This window comes from Chiloscyllium plagiosum, unplaced genomic scaffold (genome assembly GCF_037043375.1).
Source record: "Chiloscyllium plagiosum isolate Xiang-an unplaced genomic scaffold, Cpla_swu_hap1 HiC_scaffold_7, whole genome shotgun sequence".
NCBI classification, from domain to species: Eukaryota; Metazoa; Chordata; class Chondrichthyes; order Orectolobiformes; family Hemiscylliidae; genus Chiloscyllium; species Chiloscyllium plagiosum.
This window is the reverse complement of record NW_028270145.1, coordinates 13299298-13315586: the sequence shown is the minus strand read 5'-3', so window position 1 is coordinate 13315586 and position 16289 is coordinate 13299298. Positions and strand designations below refer to the sequence as shown.

The following is a 16289-nucleotide window of genomic DNA, read 5'->3' as shown; positions in this document are numbered from 1 at the left end:
ACAATAGACTTTACCTTTACATTACTGAGTACATTCTGTGGGCTGCCAACTGATGGGAAATGTAGTGAGAAATAAATTTGAAAGAAAAATGCAGAGAGGTGCAACAACTAAAGACTAATTTTCAAAGAGACTTTGACTATCCAATTGTGGACTAGGATGGAATAAAGGGCAGAGAGGGGCAAATGTTTCTTGAATGTGTTCAGGGTGATTTTCTCCATTAGTTTGTTTTCAGTCCACTGAGGATGGAGGCATTGGTGGATTTGGTTCTGGGGAGAGAGGTTTGTTATGTAGATCTAGTATCAGATTAGGGGGCAATGATCATAATAACACAATGGTATGGTTAGGTACAGAATATAACAAAGAATAATTCCGAATATAAAAATACTTAGTTGGGGTGGGGGGTGGTCAACTGTGATTAGCTGAGAAAAGATCTGACACAGATACGTTGGAATCAAAGATTGACCGGCAGAATTGGAACAGAATAATGGGCTCTGTTTAAAGAAGAGACAGTTTGAGTATGGTCAGGTACATTCCAACGTAGGGGAAAGATCTGGCAAACAAATACAGAGCTAGCTGGATGATGAAAGCTATAGGGAGTAAACAGAATACCAATATATTTGGTATGTCAGGTAGATAACACTTTGAGAACCATATTCAATATGGAATGTTCGAGAGGGAAAGTGAAAAAAAGCAAATAAGAGTATTAAAGTGAGAGAATGAGGAAAGTTTCCAGAAGTCTTCTGTCAGCAGGGATAAAACTGAAACAAGGGTCTATTATAGACCCAAAAATGAATTTATGCATGGAGACTGTGACTTGACTAAGTTAATAAAATGAGTCTTTCCAAAGGAGGAAGAATCAGTTTGAGTCATTGTGAAAGAGGTAACTGAAACACTGGGTAGACTAAACATTTGTATAGTGGTGATTTGAATTGGTTGATTGTCCTTAAAGTTGATTTGGCACCAGGGCTGGAAGAGATGCATCTAAAGAGCTTAAGGGAAATGAAAATAGAAATTGAAGAGGCATCATAAACTTGTAATCCAATGTACACATAGGGGTGTGATCTGGGATCTGGAGAATTGCAAATATTACATCCTCGTTCAATAAGGATGCAAAGATAAGCCAAATAATTACAAATCAGTTAGTTCAATCTTGATAATGCAGAAGCCCTTAGAAAGACCAATTGGGACAAAATTAATGGTCCCTTCGGATATTTGAATTAATTACGATATATCCTCATGTAAAAGTCAAATTCTTTAGATTACGTTTTAAGGTTACATTTATGGTGTCAACTATTACATGGTACATGGATACTACTTTTGAAGGGCTGAAATTCATGCCAGTCAAAATACATACTGTACTATTAGAAGCCCAGTTGATCTCTAAATAAATAAAGAAAAAGACACAATGAATTACAGTAATTATTCACTTTATTATAAAAGAAAACTTATCTTGGAGCGGTAATAACATCATCAGTGCAGCTGAGGGCTAGACTGGAATCCCAGAATGGAACGGGATAGCCAGAGGTGTGGAGTCCCGGAAAGGAGAGGGACGGCTGGCAGTCCGGAGTCCCGGAGCGGAGAGGGACGACTGACAGAATGGAGCCCCGGAGCGGATCAGAACAGCTATACAAAAAGTGACAGAGCGGATTAGTGAGGGCAATGCAGTTGATGCCATGTACATGAACTATCAAAACATATTTGACAAGATGCCAGTCAACAGACTTGTGAGTAAAATTAGATCTTGTGGAATAAAAAGGGACATTAGCCATGTGGATACAAAATTGGCTGAGTGACGGGGATGAGAGAGTATTAGCGAACAGTTGTTTTTCAGACCAGAGAAAGGGGTTCACCAACTGTTCTTATTAAGACACTGCTTTTCTTGCTTTATTTAAATAGCTAGTCTTGAGTGTTCATTGCATAATTTCAAAACTTGCAGGTGACAAAACAAACTTGCAAATATTATGAAATATGAGAAGGATAATTCTAAACTACAAAAGGACAGTCATGCAGTCAAGCAATTAGCAGATGAAATTGAATGCAGGGAAGAGTCATTTGATAAATTTTGGTGGGAAGAATGAGCAGAGGCAATTTAAAATGAAGGTTGTAATTCTAAAGGGAGCACAGGACCTAGACACAAAACATTGAAGGTGTCAGGGGGGTGGCATAGTGGCTCAGTGGCTAATAGTGCTGCCTCACAGCAACAGGGATCCAGGTTCAATTCCCACCTCAGCCGACTGTCTTTGTAGAGTTTGCACATTCGCCCCATGTTTGCATGAGTTTCCCTTGGGTGCTCTGGTTTTCTCCCATCATCCAAAAATGTGCAGGTTAGATGAATTGGCCATGCTAAATTGCCCATAGTATAGGGTTAGGTGCATTAGTCAGGGGCAAATGTAGAGTAATAGGCTAGGGGAATGGGTATGCTGTGGGGTTGGAGGATCCTGAGGCAGAAGATGAGGCATTCTTCCTCCAGGCGCGATGTAAGGCAATGGCGATGGACTAGGCCCAGGACCTGCATGTCCTTGGCGGAGTGGGGAGGGGGAGTTAAAGTGTTCGGCCATGGGGTGGTGGGGTTGGTTGGTGCCGGTTTCCCAGAAATGTTCTATGAAATGATCCACACATTGGCGTCCTGTCTCCCCTTTAGAGGAGACCACATCGGATGCAACGGCTACAGTAGACGATGTGTGTGGAAGTTCAGGTATATTTCTGTTGTATGTGGAAGGATACCTGGTTGAGCCCTGGTTAATGAGCCCTAGTTGCAACAGCACTGGGAATGGGCCTAAATCTTGTGTTACCACCAGCATCACCAGCAATCTCCAGCTTGTTACCTTGAGACAGTTTTTATTCATGATTTTACAAGTTTTAATTTTTCTGTATTTTTGATTGAGGGCTGAAATGGGAAAAGAACTGCTTAAAAGAAAATGAGGAAAACTGCACTTTTCAAAGCAAGTGAGCTGACACTCATTGTCATTGCTGCTCCCACAGTTTGTTCGGGCAGTAGTGGAAGGCTAGTTTGCAGATGCCAAGCTAGAGTGGTATGTATGATGGGAGATTTGGCTGACAATAAATAGTTAGGTAAAAACAATGACTGCAGATGCTGGAAATCAGATTCTGGATTAGTGGTGCTGGAAAAGCACAGCAGTTCAGGCAGCATCCGAGGAGCAGTAAAATCGACGTTTCGGGCAAAAGCCCTTCATCTCTCCACCCTTCAGGCACTCTTCATGTATTCCTGATGAAAGGCTTTTGCCCGAAACGTCGATTTTACTGCTCCTCAGATGCTGCCTGAACTGCTGTGCTTTTCCAGCACCACTAATCCAGAAAATGACAACAAATAGTTGATTGGTCTATTGATGTGTGGCCAATTAGCAATGACAGAAGTCTTCTACATGCTTATAGTTCTGCGATTGGTTCCTGTCAGTTTGGATGAAATAAGCAGAAACCATTGGATCTCCAGAATGCTGGGGGCTAATTCTTCTCTTTGCAGTAAGAACCATCTTAAGCCTGAGGGAAGCCAATTTATTAATCCCTTAGGAGCTCCTACAAAATATGGCTCTAAACCAGTAAAATTTAGAAATTTTAAAAGAGGGAACCAGCCACCTTGTGCCTCCTGCATGCAAGTGAAAGTAGCTGGAGAAGAAGGATCATGAAGCAAGGTCCTGACCATCTCTGGAAACCCCATGAACTGGGACCATTGAATGATCTTCACAGTCTTTCACTCTGCCCTCTGATCTGGATATATCTTTAGTGAGGCTACACAATTGCCCAAGCTCAGTCAAACTGGCCAACGGTGTCCACTTCCATTGGAATACCCGACAACTCATCTGCTCCATTTGCCACATTCACCAATGGTAAAGCCAGTTGTAGTGCCTGTTTGAAGTTCAGTTGGGCTCCAGCTAGTAGCTGGACATTCCTGAAGAAGGGCTTATGCCCGAAACGTCGATTCTCCTGTTCCCTGGATGATGCCTGACCTGCTGCGCTTTTCCAGCAAAACATTTTCAGCTCCAGCTAGTAGGCACTTTTGCATGGTTATATCACCCAGGGCCCTATCATTAACTATATAAGTCGTGCCCTGATTTGCCTTACCAAAATGAAACACCTCACATTTATCTAAATTAAACTCCAACTCCCATTAGCCAATATGACCAAGGACCCATTGTACTTTGACATTCCTGAAGAAGGGATCATGCCTGAAACGTTGATTCTCCTGCTCCTTGGATGCTGCCTGACCTGCTGCGCTTTTCCAGCAACACATTTTCAGCTCTGATCTCCAGCATCTGCAGTCCTCACTTTCTCCTACTTTGACATAGTGTCCACTTCCCCAATTTTGATGTCATCTGCAAATGTAATGACCAAACCTCCTATATTCACATCCAAATAATTTATATCAATGATGAAAAGCAGTGGCTTGTAGCACACTGCTGGTCATACATCTCCAGTCCGAAATACAACCCTCCATCAGTACCCTCTGTCTCCTACTTTCAAATCAATTTTGTTCCCAACTGGCCAGCTTTCCCTGGATTCCATGTGATTTAACCTTGCTAACCATATAGATCATGTCTACCTCTCTGCCTTCATCACTCTTCTTTGTCACTTCAATAACTCAATCAAGCTAGTGAGACACAAATTCCCAGTCAGAAAGCCATGTTAATTCTCACAAATCAAACCTTGCCTTTTCAAATTCATGTAAATCCTGCCCACCAGAATGCCCCCCAACAACTTCATAGAATTTTAATAGTAAGGAAGCAGGCCATTCGACCCAACAACTCCATAAGACCCGCTGAAGATTATCCCATCCAGATCCACAGCTAATCCATATATATTTTGACTGAGGCAGGAAACCAGAGCATCTGAAGGAAACACATGCAGACACAGGGAGAAGATGCAAACTCCACACACACAGCCACCCAAGGCAGGAATTGAACCTGGGTCCCTAGGGCTGTGAGGTAGCAGTGCTAACCACTGAGGCACTGTGCTGTCCCCTCACCCACCACTGACACCAGGCTCACTGGATTCTCTAGCTTTTCCTTACCATCTTTCTGAAATAATGGCACTACATTAGCCAACCTGCAGTCTTCTGGCACCTCACCTGTGGCTATCGATGATACAAATACCTCAGCAAGGGGCCAACAATCACTTCCCTAGCTTCCCACAAGGCTTTGAGATACACCTGATCAGGTCCTGGGGATTTATCCACCTTTATGCATTTTAAAATATCCAGCACCATGTCTTCTGTAATATGGACACTTTTCAAGATATCACGATTTATTTCCCCAAGTTCTGTAGTTTTCATATCCTTATCCACAGTAAGTTCTGACATGGAACACTCATTTAGTCTCTCACTCACCTCATGTAGTTGCACACATAGACAGCCTTGTTGATCTTTCACGAACCCTGTTTTCTCCCTAGTTACTCTTTTTCCCTTAATGTATTTGTAGAATCTCTTTAAAATCTCTTTAGCCTTATTTGCCAAAGCTATCTCATATCCCCATTTTGCCCTGTTGATTTCCCTCTTAAGTATACTCCTATGACCGTGTACTCTTTGAGGGTTTCACTCAATCCTAGCTGTCCATACCTGATGTATGTCTCCTTTTTCTTGATCAGAGCCTCAATTTCTCTAGTTATTAAGTATTCCCTACACCTACCAGCCTTCACACAAACAGAAACATATCTCTGTGAACTCTGATGGTTGTTAATTATTTATCTGTAGTTTTAATTTATTTATTTGTCACAAATAGTAATCCATGTTCATTAGAGAAGCCTGGTCCATGCTTGTTGTCAACTGTGTCTAAAAGGTACGGAGTGTTATTGGGGAATTCTGCATGTGCGTTAAATCTTTAATTTTTCTGATGCCTCCAGGAAAATACTCTATTTTCAGTAAACGTAACAAAGTAATTGACAATTAAAAATATTACTGTTTATATTACTTTGCATTAAAAGTTCTATAATTTTACATTTCCAGATTCTTTAAACTTACTCTCTACTTTTAATTCATGCTTAGAGCTTTGAGCCTTTGAGGAGTTGGCTGGGACATTGGAAAGGGGTTACAACAATGTTGAGTTGGAATGTGATGCTAGCATGCCTATTCTCTTCCCACTGTCATGGCATTTTTGTCAGAGATGATGAAGCCTCCCAATATGGAAGAGCCATTTCAATAGCCAATTAAGGGCCTTGCCCCATTGCCAGCGTCATTTTGGGACGGGGAGACCACATGGTGAATTTTTGTTTTAGAGCCATAGAGATGTACAGCATGGATACAGACCCTTCGGTCCAACCCGTCCATGCCGACCAGATATCCCAACCCAATCTAGTTCCACCTGCCAGCACCCGGCCTATATCCCTCCAAACCCTTCCCTTTCATATACCCATCCAAATGCCTCTTAAATGTTGCAATTGTACCAGCCTCCACCACTTCCTCTGGCAGCTCATTCCATACACGTACTACCCTCAATGTGGACAAAATTGCCCCGTAGGTCTCTTTTATATCTTTCCCCTCTCACCCTAAACCTATGCCCTCTAGTTCTGGACTCCCTGACTCCAGGGAAAAAACTTTGCCTATTTACCCTATCCACACCCCTCATAATTTTGTAAACCTCTATAAGGTCACCCCTCAGCCTCCAACGCTCCAGGGAAAACAGCCCCAGCCTATTCAGCCTCCCCCTATAGCTCAGATCCTCCAATCCTGGCAACATCCTTGTAAATCTTTTCTGAATTCATGGGTTGTGGGCATCGCTGGCTGTATGTATTGCCCATCCTAATTTGCCAGAAGACAGTTAAAAGTCAACCACATTGCTGTGGGTCTGGAGTCACACGTAGCTCCAGAAGGTCCCTGAAGGACATTGGTGAACTAGGTGGGATTTTCCAACAATTGACAATGGATTCATGGTCATCATTAGATCCCTAATTCCCGGATTATGTTTTGTTGAATTCAAATTCCACAATTTGTCATGGTGGGATTTGAACCCAAGGTAGGTACCCAGGAAAGTTATCTAGGCCTCTGGATTAGCAGACCAGCGATAATATCACCAGACCATCACCTCCCCAGTGTTCTTAAAGTCAGCAGTGTTATCTGAAACTGGCACACTGTGATCCACTGAGGCATCAGCTGGCAGCAAGGTCCATCCTGGTGGCAAGACTACTTCTTTGCACTCACCAACCAAGGACCTGCATGATCAACTGTGGTGACCTTGACTCCCTGCTCCTCTTCCTAGGCTGGTGTCCATGCCACTTTTCCCAGAGTAGGAGAATTTCCATTAGCAGCCATCAGCGCCAGCACTCTGATTGGCTAGAAGCTCTAAGAGACAATGTTTTGACCCTCAGGATGATGGGAGCTGTTTAACTGCTGGATGAGATGTAAGTGTTGACGTGGAGTTGCACCACACACCTGCACTCCACCTGTCTTCCAGCTTCCCGGCATACCCCTTTGCATGGTAAGATTCCAGCCCATACCTCTAGATTATTTGTCGATATCTGGATTATCACATTGCCATTACTGCAGTAACATAACCATTACATTACTGGGGTTAGAACTTATTAACAAGAACTAGTTGAAGTGAATTGTATAAATAAATTGAAGGAAAAATTAAATGAAACTGTGATAAAGAAAATAATAAAGCCAACTGAAGGGGTTAATTGAGAAAGGTGGTAAGAGACTCAGGTGGAGCATAAACACTGGCATCTGATTCAGTCAAGTGGCCTGTCTCTTTGTTGGAAATTCAATATGATTCGATGGAATTCCTATAGTGTTTACAAAATCTGTATTGTAAAAACAGTGTTACATTTGAGATTACTGTTTGATATTTCCATAACTAAAGGTTTGTAACGTTCACTTGCTAATATTCATAATACAGACACTCATTGCCACTTAACCTACTTTTCACCAAGGAAGGTCTTCATGGGGTATAGAAAGGAACTTGTCACTGTGTGAACATGAGACTGATTTTATTAGATAGTCTGAATATCTCATTTATTGTAAGAGCAACCCATCAATTATCAGAAAAATAATACGTAACCAATGGAATAAGGAGTAAAATTCTTGTCAGTGTATTCTGGGAGAGCACCAGTGTGTTGTGCTGAAATGTAGAATTTTGACACAGTTTGGTAATGTATTCTGCAACTGAGATGACTTGCGAATTGTGTTAGTAAGAAAACCATGGAAACTTACTTTTATTTATATTTAGTGAAGCTGTAAAAGACTCATTACTGTCCCATCTGTCTGCTGCTATTTTGTTATGTCTGTCATGGCTTCAAATGCTTTCACATTGAAGCAAGAATTGAGTCAAAGACCATACTGCAGTAATGGCAATGTGAAACACTCATTGATTTAACCATTTGCTGCATATTTAAACCACATTTATCAGCTGCAATGGCCATTAGTCATTCCTTTCTGTCTACCACTAAAAGCAAAATGCATCAAACATAAATGGAATTTTTTAAAGTCAACGTTTTACATTCCTCATATTCTTGACTCCAACAACCTTTTCTCCACTGTGCCTTACATACACCAATCTGGGCCACAGAAGATTCCAAGCTTTGGTTAAACACCCCCAAACATTTCATGAATGTTACCAGTCCAGCGAACTCTTCATGTTCCAAGGACCAACAGATAGAAAGAATACTAACTGTACAGTGTTTCATCACTTCAAAGACCTTAATAGTGAATGAAGTACCTTTGAAGAGTACACACCCTTGTAATAAGTTTGGAAATGTATGCGGTGAATTTGTCCACAGGAATGTGACACAAGCAGGAATGTGATAAGGTCCTTACCATTGTTTTAGGTGTTAGCTGAGCGATAAACGTACAGCAGGATATTGCATGGGTGGAAACCTCTGGCTCTTCTTCAAAACTGCCATCCAGCTGAGAGTTTTAACACCCATAGAAACCTAGAAGATCGAGTAAGGATTAAGCTACCTGACCCAATGAGACTGCTGTGCCATTCAATATGATCATGGCTGATCCTCTATCTCAGTTGCCTTCTTGATGATTTGAGTTATTGTCACATGCTGAAATACAGTGAAAAATGTTGTTTTGCATACTAGTCGGGCAGATCATACCTTCCATTAGTATACGAGGGCAATAGAACAGAATGCACAGCACAGTATTACAGCTACAGAGAAGGTGGAAAGAGAGAACGACTCTATTGTATGGGAAGTCCGTTCATAAGTCTGGTAACTGGAGAAGAAACTGTTCTTGAATCTGTTGGTCCATGTTTTCAAACTTCTGTATCTTCGGCCGATGGAAGAGGGTGGGAAAAAATGTAGAGGGCTGATGAAGGGCTTTTGCCCGAAATGTCGAATTTCCTACTCTTCGGATACTGCCTGACCTGCTGCGCTTTTCCAGCACCACTCTAATCTAGACTTTGATTTCCAGCATCTGCAGTCCTCACTTTTGCCTGGAAAAGAAAATAACCTGGTTGGGGAAGGGTCTTTGATTATGTTGGCTACTTTCCTGAGGCAAAAGGAAGTGTAGACAGAGTCAATGGATGGTAAACTGGTTTGCATGATGGACTTGGCTATGTTCATGCTGTCTGTTCTTTTGGTCTTGGACAGAGCAATTGCTATACCAAGCTGCGATGCATTTGGGTAGGATGCTTTCTAGCCTTCTAAGGAAATAGAGGTGTTGGGTTTGCTCTTTTTTTTAACTACAGCGTTGATGTGGATGCATCTTGACAGATTATTGGTGATCATCACTCTCGAACATCTCCAGCTCAGCACTGTTGATACAGACAGGGTCATGTTCTCCGCACTGCTTCCTGTTCTCTCCCCAGACCTGTAGAGATTGTAACAAGGTTAACCAGCTGGACCTCATAGAATATGAGTTCCCTCACTGGGGCTGTTTATCTGGTCTAATCAGGGAGCCCTGGGTGGCAGATAAAAAAAGTGAATGCCAGAGATGCTGACACCCTGGTACCTTACTCTATATGAGGCAGTAGTACACTAAAAGACTGTTCATGTGGAAATAAAGGATAACTTGGTGTCAGAGAGAACGAGCCTCTATGGAATTATTTCAATACCTTTGATGCATTTAAGCACCCAGAAATCTATCTATTTTATGAAACATGTGACTTGGTCTTCACAGCCTTGTGGTCTAGAATTCCATGGGTCTGCCATCTTCTTAGTGAACAAATGTATTCCTATCTCAGAACTAAATGGACATATTCTAAGATTGTGACCCATTGTTGTGGACCCCTTAGCCAGAGAAAACATCCAATCCATCTAACCCTGCCAGTGTTTATAGATTTCAGTGAAATCCCCTCTCATTCTGCTAAACTCAAGTATAGACCCAGTCAACCCAATCTGTCCTCATACCACAATCCCGCCATTTTCAAAACCAGTCAGATGAACGTTTGCTGCCCTCCCTTGGCAGCAAGTATATTCTTTCTTAGGTAAGGAGTGAAATTTCCATACAATATGTGTGGCCTCACTAAGGCCCTATATAACTGCTGTAAGACATCCTCGCTCTTGTACTCAAACCCTTTGGCGCAATTAAGGTCAACATACCATTTTCCTCCCAATCTGCTTACTGCATCTGTGTGCTTGCTTTCAGTGACCCACATACAAGGTCACCCGGGTCCCTTTGTACCTCACCATTTCTCTGTTAGGAATCTAGTATGATTTAAATAACACTCTGCCATTCTCTTTCCCTATCAAAGTGGATAATTTGGACTTAGCCACATTATACTGGATCTGCCATGCCTTCGCCCACTCACTCAACCTGTCCAATTCGCTTTGAAGCTTTATTTACATCCCACACTATCAACATCAACAGATGCTGTCTGATCTATTGAGTGGTTCCAACATTTTCTGCAAGGTAGATAGATCACAAATAAAGCAGCAAAGAGAATTTTCTTTGTAGTTACCATGTCCTGTCTCCACAGTTAAGCATTTTTTTAAAATGATCTGAGACTGATGATCCAGTGGTAGGACCTAAAGCAGGAGAGGAGCTTGCTTAGTCTGGCTGTGGTTGACAGATTCCCAATTGTGTCTGATCTGGTGATTGCTATGGGGACTGCTACCCCAATAACAGAGCCAGTAGCCCAGGAGTGCCATTGGTAATGACGGCAACTGCTGGGGGTGCACATACAACATGAGTGTGCATTAATAACCATACATACCATACTCTGAAGACAGTTAAGTTCAGGCTGGGGGTGTGGAGCCAGGTATATCTGGGGGTTCAGGATTGAGGTTCAACATTGCCACGCTATTGTTGTTGATAGGGCCAGGAAATGTCCAAAAAAGAGGAAATATTTCCAGAGTCCCCTGGAAGGCCCTCAGTTTTATTGTACAGTCTCCCCACACAGTGTCAAGCCTCCCGTTGAGGGCAGAATGCTTGCAGAGGTGAGAACTGGTCACTGAGTGGTATTCATTGATAATGGCCTCTTAAGTGTCTCAACTGAGCCTGCAGTAGTTGACCTTCCCTGCTGCTCATGAAATAGCAAGATGGCAGAAAGACTTCAGGCATGCCGCCCAACAACATTTTCAACTCTTTTGACCTCCCAATCCATCCCCAAATTACTGGCAAAGTTTAGTCCAAATCTATGTCCTCAATCAACTTATTTTTAACATTTATTGCCATACCTTCCCCAAAATAGACCTCAAACTCTTTGATCAATCTTCTGACCTTTTTTCCACACTATGGATTTAATTTGTTTTCCTTTAGTCCCCAAGCACCTCTCCAATAGATTGGTGGAAGACTTGTACCTGGTGTCTCTGCAATTTCCTTTCTTGGTCCTTTAAGGATCCTCAGATGTATCTTAACAGACCTGTGTAATTTACCACCTTAGGTTTTGAATGTACCAATTAAATACTTTACTGGGACCAGCAGGAGGACTACCACTATTCCGAGGTATGCAACAATAAAATTTCTGGGCCCTGTTTTTTTAGTGGTTTCCAGCAATTCTTGACAGTTTGGCCTTTCAGCATCCAGGACAATGCGAGTTCTATTCATTTTATCTGAATTTTCCCTTTGGTGTCATACAACTCGACTAAGAACACAATTTATAATTTTAAGGAACCCAATGCCTCTTTGGTGTGGACACCTTGGCATCCAATGTTGTCTGAGTCTAAATTCAAGTACAGCAGTTGTTTTGCAGATTATGAGGTCCAACATTGACATTAGGTGCAAAAAACAGATGGTTGTGAAATGAGTTTCTCCCCCTTTGAGGATGAATTCCAAGCACATTTCCTGTCTTAGTTCAATTGTTCAGTTTCTCATGTCACAATTTCAGCATTGTATTTGAAATCCAACAGTGCAGCATATGAATTTTATACTGATACATTGATTTTACTGAAAAATAATTTTGTTTACTTCTTTCTGAGAAATCTTTCCTTCATTTTCTGGGACAAGAAATAACAGAAATTTACCTGTTTGTGAATTATTTTGAGACTTGCAGTTTGGTTTTGGACCTTTCAATACAAACCAATGCTGTCTGCCTTTCTAAGTAATTTGAGTGGTCAATAATCCTGTCCAACAGCTTTGAAATGACAGTGATGATGTGCAATGATAAATGCTATTGAATAGTAAGTTTGCAACGTAGGACTGAACATTTTTTCTCTGTAACATGCAATATTCTACATTGAAATATGTAGAGGATACAACATAGAAATATGGCATTCATCAGACCAATCTATATTAAAACTGGTCTACTCACCTCTATTCCCCACCATGAAAGCAAATAGTATTCCAACTTATGTGTCCCTATATCCCTTCAACCTTCTTTTCTTTCGGCACCATTTAGTGTCGTCTTGAATGAGCTGGAAGTCAAGCCCTGCTACTTTCAGAGTCATTACAAAAATTAAAGATTTATAAAAGTATGCAAGTACCTCCAATTTCCCATCTGATAGACTCAGGTTAACAGAAAACACAGGATAGGTTTCTGTGTTAAGAATTATTAAGAATTACTAGTTATTATGAATAAATAGATTCCAAGGACATCACAACAATGAACTCCCTCCCTAAGGATATTGTGGGTCTACTTACAGCACATGGACTGCAGCGGTTCAAGAAGGCAACCTACTTCCATCTTCTCAAGGGCAACTAGGGATGAGCAATAAAAGTGTTGGTCAGCCAGCAATGCCCAAGAACATGAATGAATAAAGAAAAGATCTGTCAAAGTATAGTTCTAACAATTAAAAAACTCTAATTCCTTTGTAAGTCCCACTTACATACACACACAGACAGGCAAAAGACGTTGGTAGATGGGTGAAGGGGAAGAGGAAGCAGGTTAGTAACATTTGTCCTCAGGATTTGATGGAAGGGTTTTTTTCTGTTTCCCCAGTCCTTCAGTTCTTTCATTTCTCCATAGGAGACACACAGCGATTGGTTTACAAGTTATAAAGAGTCTGACTTATCGATTAAAAGCAACAACTTACAGCAACTAATGAGAGAAAATAAATTGGCTCCCTTCAGGCTTTAAGTACTTTACTGCCGTTTCAGCAGTCTGAAAGCTTCTGTCAGTATTATTCTCATCCACAAACTGTTCAGCTACTCAGGAATCAGATAGCTGTTGTCAGGGTGATGGCCTTTGGCATCTACAACTTGGCACAACTCCAGAACCAATCAGTAGTTTGTTGCTGGCCAAATCTCACTTTGTACAAGACCACGAAGCCCAATGTTTACAAACTTCATTCCCCCCACTGCTTGAACAAAGCATTGGGTTTCATTAATTTGTTTTATTCAAAGCATAGCATTTCCTTGCAGGCTACACACATCATACCACCCATTTTGTTGTTTTCCAGGCTGTTATCATGGAATAAGAGCAAGCCAGGTATTACAGGAGATGAAATCAGATGACACAGGTATTATTGTCACTGCACGTGGGGATGTTAAAGGGATATAGGGACAGATAAGTTGGAATACTATTTGCTTTCATGGTGGGGAGTGGGGATGGAGCAGGCAAATTTTGATATGGATTGGTGTGACAAATGCCCTATTTCTACATTGTAACCTTTACATATTTCATTGCATGTCACAGAGAGAAAATGTCAAGACTTATGTTGCAAACTTACTATTTAATAGCATTTATCATTGTGCAGTATCATTGTCACTTCAAAGCTATTGGACAGGATTACTGAGTAGGTAGCTCAGAGGGTGTGCACTGTTAATGGTGTCATGGGTCACATGGGTGAGAGCAATTATAAAGATGTTGCAGGTGATAATAAGAGTGGTAGAATATGTGCCTTAATGGGAATTGGCAGTAGCAGAGATAGGGTAAGTGTGGGCTGTTGGTGGCATTTGAGTGAGTGGAGTGAAGAAGGTTATTGACTTTTTTCTTACAGTGTTGAGCATTCCTTCCAGATGACTGAGACAGTATTAATCTGTGTATCAGCTATGGGCAAGACCGGCATGGTCCAGTGTTGTGGTCCCTACAGCTAGCTCTTGGGGCAGGCGATGTCCCATCTCAGCACCATCCCATCCAGCAGAACCTTCAGAACCCTGCCTGGGAGGTACTGCTCTGATATCCCCTGTTGGCTATGTATTAGGTAACTGCCAGCACCCATGCAGGGCAGCTGCAGACTGGGAGTGCTTGCCTGCGTGCCCAAAGCTTTTAAAGGTACTACAGATACAGTGGACTCAATTTAATTCTCTAATTCATCTCATCATTTGATAATTTAAAAACTTTCATCATATCCTGTCCCGTATGAAGTCTGAAGCTAATAGGTCAATTACTATGAGACCTGAAGCTAAATATCAGGTATGCTTTGAGTTTAAGGAGCCCAGAGTAGGAAATATTCCCTCCAGTCTATGTTACAAGATCAAACAAAACTCCCTGCTCCCCATACTATTTTTTTAAGGTGTTCTTAGTGTTTCTCATTCCAGGTAGGCTCATAGTATACTGGACTATGCCCTTCTCTAAAACCTCAAAATCCTGTTCTAACATCCTTTCAGCTCACCACACCCCTTGGTTTCTACTGTACCCTGTGTGATTAAAATCTATCACTCCATCAGCTTTTTTAATAACCTCATCAACATGACGCATGGCCTTTAATGTCTCATAAAAATAAACCCCAGGTTCCTCCACTCTTCCAAAGTCCTCAACTTACTTTCAGTAAAATGTAGAGAACGCTGGAAACCTCAGCAGGTCTGGCAGCATCTGTGGAGATAAATCAGAGTTAACGTTTTGGGTCCAGTGAACCCTTCCTCAAAACTGTTGGTAACTGGATAAATGTTTTTTATGCAGAAGATAGGATGGGGAGGGGTAAGGAGTAAACAGTAGGTGGAGCTAGAGCCCCAAGAGAGAAGGGCACTGGACAGACAAAGGATTGGATAATAGAACATAGAACATAGAACATAGAATAGAACATCGAAGAATACAGCGCAGTACAGGCCCTTCGGCCCTCGATGTTGCGCCGATCCAAGCCCACCCAACCTACACTAGCCTATTATCCTCCATATGCCTATCCAATGCCCGCTTAAATGCCCATAATGAGGGAGAGTCCACCACTGCTACTGGCAGGGCATTCCATGAACTCACGACTCGCTGAGTAAAGAACCTACCCCTAACATCTGTCCTATACCTACCCCCCCCTTAATTTAAAGCTATGCCCCCTTGTAATAGCTGACTCCATACGTGGAAAAAGATTCTCACTGTCGACCCTATCTAAACCTCTAATCATCTTGTACACCTCTATCGTCACCTCTAAACCTTCGTTTCTCCAATGAAAACAACCCCAAGTGCCTCAGCCTTTCCTCATACAGTCTTTCTACCATACCAGGCAACATCCTGGTAAACCTCCTCTGCACCCGTTCCAGTGCCTCCACATCCTTCCTATAGTATGGTGACCAAACCTGCACACAATACTCCAGATGCGGCCGCACCAGAGTCTTATACAACTGCAACATGACCTCAGTACTCCGGAACTCAATTCCTCTACCAATAAAAGCCAGTACGCCATATGCCTTCTTCACCGCACTATTTACCTGGGTGGCAACTTTCAAAGATCTGTGTACATGGACACCAAGATCCCTCTGCTCATCCACACTACCAAGTATCCGACCATTAGCCCAGTACCCCATCAGGCTAGGAAATGATCAGGCTAGGAAAATGAAGGCTATTAACTGGGACTGTTAGTGGCTAATAATGGGCTGTGTGCATTAGCAGACCTTATGATAATAAGGCCTGGGGTGTGGGAGTTGGGTTAAGGGCGAGGGAAAATCTTAAGCCAAAAAGTTGTTGAACTCAATATTGAGTTCAGAAAACTATATAGTTCCCAAGCAGAAAATGAGGTGCTGTTCTTCCAGCTTGCGCTGAGCTTTGGAGCACTGCAGGAAGCCTGAGTCAGAGATGTTGGCCAGG

General features: G+C 42.0%; 1 protein-coding gene across 1 annotated transcript in view; it reads left to right on the top strand.

Moving 5' to 3' along the window:
• Nucleotides 1–16289, top strand: part of pth2ra (parathyroid hormone 2 receptor a) — a 98467-nt gene that overhangs the window by 18911 nt on the left and 63267 nt on the right. The gene's annotated exons all lie outside the window — the stretch shown is intronic.